Below are 10,404 nucleotides of genomic sequence, written 5' to 3'. Positions count from 1 at the left end.
GTAAGTTCATTTCAAGGCACATACATGGGACAACAACAACAGTTTAGTAGTGGAAACAAACTAAAGAAATTAAATGTACATAGCAATCAAAAATTACTTTGGTTCCCAATGGAGTCTACTTGCAAAACCCAGCTTACAGACCAAACAAATCACCATATGAGAAAAGCAGAATCACTCCCCATATTAAACGTGAAGAAAAAAGACCCAAATGCTAAAACACATGAAACATTGTGGTTGTTGTTAAACCTGTCACGGTTTTCAGGTTGTCATTAGAATCACACAGTAACCGATTCATTCAAACATCAGTTAGATTTTGTTTTGCCCTAATGTAAAACCACTTTGTCAACTGATGTGCTGATGTGTCTGTATTAAATACGTTTTAATTGCGAATATATATACCGGTATACCAAATTGCACATGTGAGAAAACCTTTCAAATCATAATGAACAATATTCTTAAAAAAAAAAAGACTGAAAGGGATACACAAAGATCAAAGATTAATTCAGCCACATTTGTGGTAGTGCTTTGTTCAGACTGACCTCACAGTCATTTAGAAAATGTATTCCAAACCAAATCAATGTGCTTTTTCAAGAGACGAATTGACTGTTGGGTAGGATTATGGACGCAAGACATTGCTCACGGTCCCTTTTGTGTAATACATCCATCTGACTACAGGGCCACTACTGTGATTTTCAGCTCATCCATAGAAAATAAAGAACAATGTACGCCACACGAACGAAGCAATGAGTCACTCTGAATCATAACACGCCATTCTTGTCTGGAGGATAGACCTTGGCTTGTTAGCAGTGTCATCTATTGATGTCTGTCAAGATTCTGTTTGCAATTGCCCTTCAAAATATATGCTTTCCATTCAATCCTGCCTTCAAAACATGTAATCCACAGAATCTCGGTAAATGATGTCAAATCCTTCACATGAACCACATTAAGACATACTGCTGGGTTACGGTAAGGCAATAGATAAAACTGTTCAGTATGAAACAATTATGGTTATGGTATCGACCCAGCAAAAGCTAGCTCTGAGGACTTTGACAGAGGGAGTGATGTACTGGATAGTGGCACAAATAAGTTTCTCTGCCATTACTTTCTTCTCTCTGAAAATATGTCTGTGAGAGGCTCGGGACAGATTCATCTCACTAACGGGTTAACTATGCAGCGATACATTTGGGTCTGCGCCACTGCAACCGCCACCTCTCGGGGGAACCTGAGACTGACAACCGCACCGGACTTGTGTGGAGGAAGTCTGTTAAAAGAGTTACGGGTGGCCACAGGATTTGAAATGAATTCTTAATGTTGTACACATCAGTTAAAAGCCTTCAGATGAGAAATGGAGCCTGAGGATGTTCCAGATTTCAAGGAAGAGTATGGACGGGGTGGTCGGAGAAGCCTGTAGGGATGCTAAGGAGAAATATTTCCATGACCACAGAAGTGCAGTTGCCCTTCTTTCCTTTTAGAGAGCATTTTGTTTGTGCCACAGAGACAAACCTTGTGGGTTGTTGGTAGTTAACCTGTGCAAGCACCAACTGTGTCAGTCACAGAAATCAAATATCCGTTTGATTCCAAAAACTATTTGGATGTAAACAAGTATCCAGCCATCTAGTCTAAACCTTAATGCCAAGTTGGAAAGCACTGAAGGGTTAACTCCGACAATTAGGACCACCACCCCAACTACAAACCCCCGTCCCAGTCCTAAATCCTCCTGCCAAGCGAAAATAACCTCTGCATTTTTTCCCTTTCTTGGACCAGGGATTATGCAGTGGGGGTTTGAACTCAGCCCGCAAAATAAAATCTTGTCAAAGCAAGTAAAGTCTATGAGTAAGAGCGCATGATAAATACTTCTCCACAGCAAGCCTGAATTCCAAACTCGGCTCTCTGTCCTGGAAAACTTGTGTGCCATTAAAAAAAAATTGTCCTAATTGCACTCATGCGGGGATCTGAAACTCTTTCAAAGACAGAATTTGGCATGTGCCAGTTCGTCTCTGTGAATAGAGGTCTTTTGTTTAAATGTCTATTCATCATCCCACCTGATGTGATGCATGATTAAAAAAGGGGTTTTGGTTAGTAAAAGGAAAAGCTAGACAATGATGTGGATGCCGCTGTAGAATGTTCCTGATCACTTGTGTAAGAGCACAGAAATAGATGGTGGATAGAGGTGGAGCTCTGTGTAATACCCTGACCTCATTTGTAAATTACAGAACATGTTCAGAAAGGGCAATTTAAGTATATAAAAGGCAAATGCAGATTCAAAGTCAACATTTTTCATCGTTTTCTTATGTTTTATAAATTATAATTAAAGAAACATGAAGGAGATTACAGAGCTCCCTCGGGATATTATACGTTTACCACAGGGTTTAGCTATTATATTAGCTCATTTAATGTTTGGACTGCTAATTACTTGAAAATAAGGATCCTGCACAAAAGCTTGCCAGAATTTTAACATGCTAGAGTGTCTTGTGGTGTATTTGAGCTGTTATCCTATGTATGTACTGAGACAAGCTGCCCCCTGGTGGGCAAAATGATACACAAATATGCCTGAAAAATGCTTGCACAGGAACCCTTCTAACCATCTCCATTCACCGACGTAGGCTTCTACTTGTGAGAACTGCAGGGTGTTGAAGAGTGGTCCCTTTTCCCTTCAAATGTGATATCCACAAAAGCTCATTTCCTGAATGACTGCTCATGCTCTCTTGCTGCATTAAGAAAGTGCACTTCAATTCCAAAAAAGAAAAAACTCAGCTCCTTTTTTTTTCCACTGCAGCTTAATCAGCGGTGTTTTGGTTTCCTGGCCACTGTGTTATCTTAACTACTGTTGTGTGAAGGGGTAGCTGTATTTCAGAACAAAGGGCATATTTTGGTTGTGTGGTTAGCAATATTTTCAAGATCTTAAAGTGGTAGAAAGGCAAAACCTGTGGACTGCACTTGCAGCAGGTAGCCAACGTGCTTCAATTATACAAAACATCCACAGCGTCCTTGAGCGAAACCACTTTGAGCCTCACATATTACAAAACCATTTCATATTTACTAAGAATAGAAAATATAGCAGAATTCCACATACTTGTCCACAGTATAAATTACCATGTTGACTGCACCTGGAAATATATATATGTATATATGTATACATGTATTGTACAGTATATTGAACTACATTTTCTCTGAAGAAATGGTTGTAGCATCCATCGAAAAGCATCATGTGTGGCAGAAGTCCACACTGGGAACATTACTGCTCTTGCAGTACGCTATGCTATTGTTACTGAGATGACAGTCTCTGAGCCCAATCCCTCCATTAGGTGTGTAGATGGGCTGAATTCTGAAGTCCCCTTTTAAAAGCTGCTCATTGTTCAGTGACACTATCTGAAAGTTCGTTTCAGTCATTTCCAGGATGGAGTTATCCTTTTTGGTGCCGGCCTCGCAATAGTCATCTTTTCTCCTGCCGCGATTGTATTTCCATTTGGACGATGAAGACCTGCTTTTCTTGTGCATGTGCCAGCAAAACAAACTTAGAAGTGTCACTAAGACCACCAACACTGCTCCACCTATCACTCCAGCCAATAGGAGTGTGGAGGTGTTGTCTTGCTGGGCAGCCTGCTCAGATTCAGAGTATGTGGATGTGGATTTGGTCTTAGCCTCAGAACAGATAGTATCCTCACCCGGTCTGTACGAGTTGAGAGTATCCAGAACGTACACACAGATGCGGTAGATAGACCTGGGTTCTAAATTTGACAGGCTGAGTCTTCGTTGGTATCCCGGGACTGTTCTTTCTCGAGTAATGTCACTCATCAAACTCTGCCCCATCTTGATCCAAGTCACCTTGTAAGCCGTCACAGTGAAGTAAGATTCCCAGCTCACATCAATGCCGGTAGAGTTCACTACATGAAAGGAGATTTTTAAGGGGTCTTCGTACGGAGGCAGGGGACCAGGAGGGAAATGTGGAAATGGAGGTGTGGGGTTGGCCGAGGCGGGGTAAAAAGTAGTGGGTGAAATGGTGGTGAAGCGGGTGGTTCTTGAGATGGTCGTTGTGATGGTGGTGGTTCTGCGGGGTGGCAGTGTAGATGGATATGAATGCGTTGGCCAGGGATGAAGCACGGTGCCCGCTGGGCAGTCGATGGCATCTAAGGTGAGTTCTCGAATTACCATGCCACGCACCCTTTCTGGACTCTGGCACGTGAACCCACGGACGTTTATCGCAGAAGGCAGAGACCTGAGCCATGCAATGACCCACTTAATGTTGCAATCACACCTCCAGAGGTTGTTTCTCGCATTCAGGTGCCTCAGGTTTCTCAAACCGTCAAAGACACCCGGTGGAAGAAACTGAAGCTGGTTGCTAGAGATATCTAACTTCTCCAGTTTATCAAGGCCGACAAAGGCTGTCACTTCAATGGTGTCCATCTGGTTTTCCTGCAGATTGAGCTTGGTCAGGGATGCGCCAGGGAGCAACGGTGGTGGAGTGGTGAGGGAATTTCGAGCCAGGGGACAGTTCTTTCAGATTGACCAGGTCCTGGAAGGTTCCAGGAGCAATGCCCTCATCCTCAAGCAAGTTCCCATCTAGCAAAAGTCGTTGCAGGGTGGTGACATTCTGAAAGGCATCCTCGTCAATGTCAGCAATGCGATTCTCATCCAAACGCAGCTCCTTGAGATCTGCTGGTAATCCGATAGGAATGCTGCTCAGATGGTTTTTGGTGAGGAAAAGAAGCTTGAGACCAATGGCCTCCCTGAAAGCACCCTCCTCTACCCCTACGGTTGAGATGGAGTTGTCATCCAGATGGAGTTCCTCCAGCATGGGTAGCTGGGCAAGCGCTGCCCTGGAGATAGTCTGGATGTTATTTTCCTGGAGGTGCAGCACTCGAACATTCCTGGGAAGGTTGAGGGGAAATTCATCCAGCTGATTTCCATATAGGTGAACAGTTTCTACAGAAGCAACATTGTGTAGCTCCAATGGAAAGCCGGCATTGTTGATCTGATTGTTGTGGAGGAAGAGGGTCTTGTATCCCTCTTGCACCCCCAGAGGCACAGACGTCAGGCTCCTCTCATTACAGTAAACGAATGTTCTATCGCAGCGGCACTCCTTGGGACAGGAGGAGACGGGGCTGAACTGCACATGCAAGCTCAACAACACTGTCAACCAAAAGCGAAGAAATGAAGTCCAATCATTATTCCAAAATCCGGCTTGAAACTCCATAGTGAAAAAGAAATTGAGGGAATAGAAATGGCAAGACAATATCAGTGGTTGGAGGGAGTAAAAAGGAAATGTAACAAATCCAGCAAAATTAAGTCCTCTAAAATATTATTCTAATGTACAATTCACAGATAAACCAGGAATTTGAGGAGTAATCCCTTGATAATTTCTAGTCCTTGACTGGAGAGGTGGTTTCATTAGAGTGCATGGGTTCTCTCACTCAAGCCATCCATGCTGAGGAATCAGATCATAGCAGAACTGCTCTCATTCACTGCAGGGCCCAAGCAGGGTGTGACTGAGAGAGTACTGAAGCACGGAGCCACACCGACCACCTCCCAGCCTGCTGTCAAGTGCTGATGGGCCTCAGCCCGAGCACTTTCCGGAAAATGTGACATTTGGGTCCAGAGACCTGTTTCAAAACAAGGACAAATTAGAATACAGAAAGTTTGGATTTACAAAAAAAAAATGCAGTAGGCTAATTACCTTTATACATTTATGTGTTTTTATGTTTTTTTTTTTACACACCCAAAAATTTAGGCTAATCATTAAAAATCATTAAAATCATTAAAAACCAAAGAAAATATTTTCTGTTTGCTATGTGGCTTATAGAGTCTTCACTATGCATCATAGAATATAAACGTCCCCTTTCAGGGGGGAAAAACAATCAAATGAGATGAGGGAGTGGGGGTGTCTTACACAGGTCAGAGTGACGAATGCTGCATGTCAAATTATAATTTAGCCCCTCTGTCAGAAATAAATGATCAATACAGTATTTTTTGTTTCCTCAAGAAAAAGGTTTTGTACTAGTTTGAGGTCTCAGCATCATAATCAGAACACTGATCAGAATTCAGAATACTGAATCTACTGTTCAGACTTGTATTTATGTACAAATGTAATTTATACAAAAAAATTCAGCCCTTTTTGTATTATTTATTTATTTATTTATTTTTGCTTTCATTATCACTGTAAAATAACATACTTCTTGGCATTTAGACCCTTCAGCAAACACCTTTGCATTGGATTTTTGCTTTTGTGGCTTATACCATCTGCCTTGTTAATAGAGTTAAAACAATCAATGCCTGGCAAGAGAAAGCTCGTCTTTACTAAGAGGCAAGCTATCACAAATGTGATTTAAAATAAGAAAAATGTAGGCCTAATATATAAAGGTATTTAGATCTGACACAATCCTATTTGAAATCACATTAAAATGCATAATCATGAGTATAAAGATGTTTACAGCAAACTATGCATGTTTAAAATAGATGTTCTAAAAAAAATTCTTTTTTTTTTTTTTTTTTTTTTTTGGTTCTCCAAAGAACCCTCTAGTGAACAGTATTTTTTTTCTTATTCTTCTTACTGCATTTATTAATCTAATTAACCTTTCTTTCTTATTATTATTTTTCTTCCAGTAAATAACCAATTAGAAGTTTTTATAGGTGTTCTACATGGAACCATCAATGCCAATGAAAAACCTTTAGTTTTAAGAGTGTATCCTACAGTGTAAAATAGGTTCATAACTGTAAAAGTGTTATAGTAAAAACCTGTTAATTTGTTACATGTGCGTTATACACAATACATTTCTTTTTAACACACAATAAATGTAGTTTTACTGTAAAATATAAATTTGGAAGTAAAAAATACAGATTCAAGACAATTCATGTACTTTTACAGTAAACTATTGCTAAAATATTGAGTTAAAGTTACAAAATAGTTAGGTTACTGGTTACAAAAAACAAACGAACAACAGGCTATAATAGACATTAAAATATTTTATTATACTTAATTTAAATATTTATTGTTGAAATAATGCACATGTCCTTACTATTCTAATAACTCGGGTGCAAAAGGTTATTTAATATTGATAATGTCATGCTGTTTGTTTAATGTATTTGCATTATTTATGTCATAGCTTGTTGTTGTTTGTGTGTGTGTGTGTTGGTCACACTGTACTCTGTCTATACTCTATGTTTATTGGCTATTCTTCATGCAACTTCCAGTTTTGCTGAACGTTGATTTCATCGTGGACTTTTATTCTTCCACCTTTTATTTGTATGGTGCTTACAGACACTAACTATGTATCAGTTGAGAAAATACACGGTTGAGAATTGCTAAATGTGCAGGCAACAAACGCCATCCCTGAAACGTATGTCTGACAACCATGGCTAAATGTAACTATTTATTTATTTATTTATTTACAGTGAGTCTTAACCAGAACGCATGCTCGCAGACAAAACAAAATGAGTAAAAGACAAAACAACACTGGAAGTTTGAATCGTAGCAGACATTTCGAGGCGGATAAGGTGAACTTGCTGTTGATGTGAATGAATAATCACTGGTACTGAGAGCCGAGCGTAAGTAAAAGACAAACGATGGTATGACGCTTGATGTTTGACCAGATAAACCGCTTTGGTTATCCACTATTTAGCCCAAATATGTTATCTGAGATATTGAAATGCTGACTTAGTCTAACCTACGTACGCAGCAGTTTGCGGAAAAGTAAAAGCCCACAGTTACAGCAGAATAGTTTCTGACGAAATGCCTGCGAACTTCGTATACAAACGAACACTTTTAACTTAAAATACGGATATCAATTCTGTTACTGTTGTTAGACGGGTAAATTGACCTCATCCAGCAGAATAAATGCAGCTGTCGCCATCAAAATCAGCCTACCTTATCAAACATGATTTTCTCCGTGTATTATTAAACAACATTTAGCACTTGTCCCCCTCCTCTTGTTCTTCATGCGCTCAGTGGAATAGTCGGGACGCACACATCCAACGCCATTCCCGTTACATACTGTTCTACCGAATCGGTTCCGAGCTGCTCTCCGCCCGCGCTCCTCCGGACAGCATACTCACTAGCGTTTGGAGAGCTCGGTGTCCGCGCTCACTACTTTTTTGCCGAAGCGACTCTCTGTTCCTCGTTCCACGGCTGAGCCCTCGTAATTTAATTTACATTAAATTCACATTTGCAAAATCCACTTTTTCCAGAAGTATGTAAACTCGCCGAAAAAGCCCAAAATGCATCCACGTCACCGCGTATCATATACCATCATACTTCGTGAAAGCAAAACGCAAGAGTTCGCCGAATTATCTCCGAGAGATGTTTACAGAGGAAAGCGGCGATGGTAATGATCTGTTCACTGCACACCTCCGAATCTCTCTCTCTCTCTCTCTCTCTCTCTCTCTCTCTCTCTCTCTCTCGGTCCTCCCACAGTGTCCTGAGTAAAGAGATTACAGGTTGGGGTGGAATGACACTTGCATTTTAACTTCCCCTTCTCTGTTTAAGGATGAGAGTTTGATTTTCGTGCTGATATGTTTAGTTTTGTACCATTTATCGTCAGTGAAATAATGCCAAAACACTAATCGCCAGTCTAGTCTAGTTTTGTGTCCCTAAGGGTATAAGTTAACCAAAAATAAATAAATAAATAAATAGCCTACTTTATTTTTTTCATGCATTTGTTCAGCCTTGTCTTTTCTTATGTCTTTTGTCTTTTAAACTTGATTTCCTTTCTTGCTTGGGTGGAGCCAAACCAAATCTGTACTGCAACTACTTAGCTTGGTGGCATTTTCTTATGAATTTGTGTGTGATTCATATGGCACCTAACTAATTATTGACCTTAAAGGGATAGTTCACCCAAAAATCTAAATTATGTCATTAATGATTCAATGGAGGGACACACAGATTCAATGGAGGGACTGAGAGCCCTCGGACTAAATCGAAAATATCTTAAACTGTGTTCATGAAGCTAAACGGAGGTCTCTTGGGTTTGGAATGACATGAGGGTGAGTTATTAATGACATAATTTAGATTTTTGGATGAACTATTCCTTTAACATACTAATAAGGCCCACCCCCAACTCCACCCTATTTAGTTTTTATGTTAGTTTTTTTTTTTTTTTTGTTATGCACATGACGCCATAGTTTCATCACTTTACAGTGTCGCAATGACCATCCTTTTGCATTAAAGGACCCGTCATAGTTTGATGAGTAGGAAGATGACATTAAGTGACGCAGGGTTAGCTGCTTTGAAAACAGATGAGCGCACATGATTATGGATTTACAGCTCCTGTTCGGGTCTAAGTTCACAGCATTTTGTCCACAGAATGATAAAAACACACTTTTTAACATATCATTTTATTATTTCACACGTAGTATTTAAAATTAAGCACTGAAAGCCATGCATGCAGCGAATGACACAAAGCTTCCTTAGCTTATTGTCGTTACTGTGGCAGTCAACAAAATAACAGCTTAACCCTCCGCACATATTTATATTTAATTATATTTAAAGTTTAAATTCAGTCTATACTTTTGACCCCGCTTTAACATGGATTTCTATGGAGACCGTCCGTGGCTGTCGGGCAAGATGGCGGATAGCAGTGGCGGCACATAATATCCGCGTTCTGATTGGCCAGATCACCTGTTGATCAAGCTCTTTGCGAAAGGTAAATTCTGAAAAATAAATCAATAAATAAAAAATTGGAACTGTGTGATATAAACTAGCAAGAGCGAATTTGAATTTTGATATAAAAAGTCCTTGAGAAATTACCTTGAGATGCAGAATTATCATAAAAGTCTTATTTATTATTATCATAAAGAGGTAAGATAAACTTGAAGTCAAAATTTAAGTGGTTTCTCGCTAATAAAATGTCAACATTCTATCTGTTTGCAGCATTCATAAAAGAAGCGGCGATGTCAGATACATGGATGAACTGAGTTTTTGAATTAATTCAGAAGCTCTTTATCCCACACAAACTCCTGATTAATTCATTTTACCCTGCTTTCCTATCAGGAATTGAATGCAGTCCCTGTTTCACATTAAGTTATTAACATTTTATCCAGATGTTCTCCATTGTCTCGAGGTGGCTGAGGCAAACTTAAGGGAATCTCTCTTTTTCTCTCTGCGTGTGTTTGAAAACCAAAGACAGCTGTCTCGCTACCCAGTTAGTCATTGACTTGACAGGCGCCGTGTTTGTATGAAAGCACCTTCTAAGGTAACTGCTTTCAGACACTCTTCCAATAACGTCATGTCTAATAATGTACAACAAATTCAAGTGAGCTTTAGAGATTTCCAAGCAAATATTCAGAGACTGCAAATGCTTATTTCTCAGAGCCGGAATAAAGGAAAACACATTTATTAATTGATTAACTCCTTTCAACCGTTCCTTCAGGCAACACTTTTACTACAGATCATAATAAGCAATGCAATAACCA

General features: G+C 39.8%; 1 pseudogene; it reads right to left on the bottom strand.

Annotated features, from left to right (window-relative positions):
• Positions 1-2,769: 2,769 nt before the first annotated feature.
• LOC113121107 (leucine-rich repeat transmembrane protein FLRT2-like) lies at positions 2,770-8,340 on the bottom strand (annotated as a pseudogene).
• Between the last annotated feature and the right edge of the window lie 2,064 nt (positions 8,341-10,404).

This window comes from Carassius auratus, chromosome 20 (genome assembly GCF_003368295.1).
Source record: "Carassius auratus strain Wakin chromosome 20, ASM336829v1, whole genome shotgun sequence".
NCBI lineage: Eukaryota > Metazoa > Chordata > Actinopteri > Cypriniformes > Cyprinidae > Carassius > Carassius auratus.
Note: the sequence above shows the minus strand (reverse complement) of the source record. Positions and strands in the feature narration are given on the sequence as shown.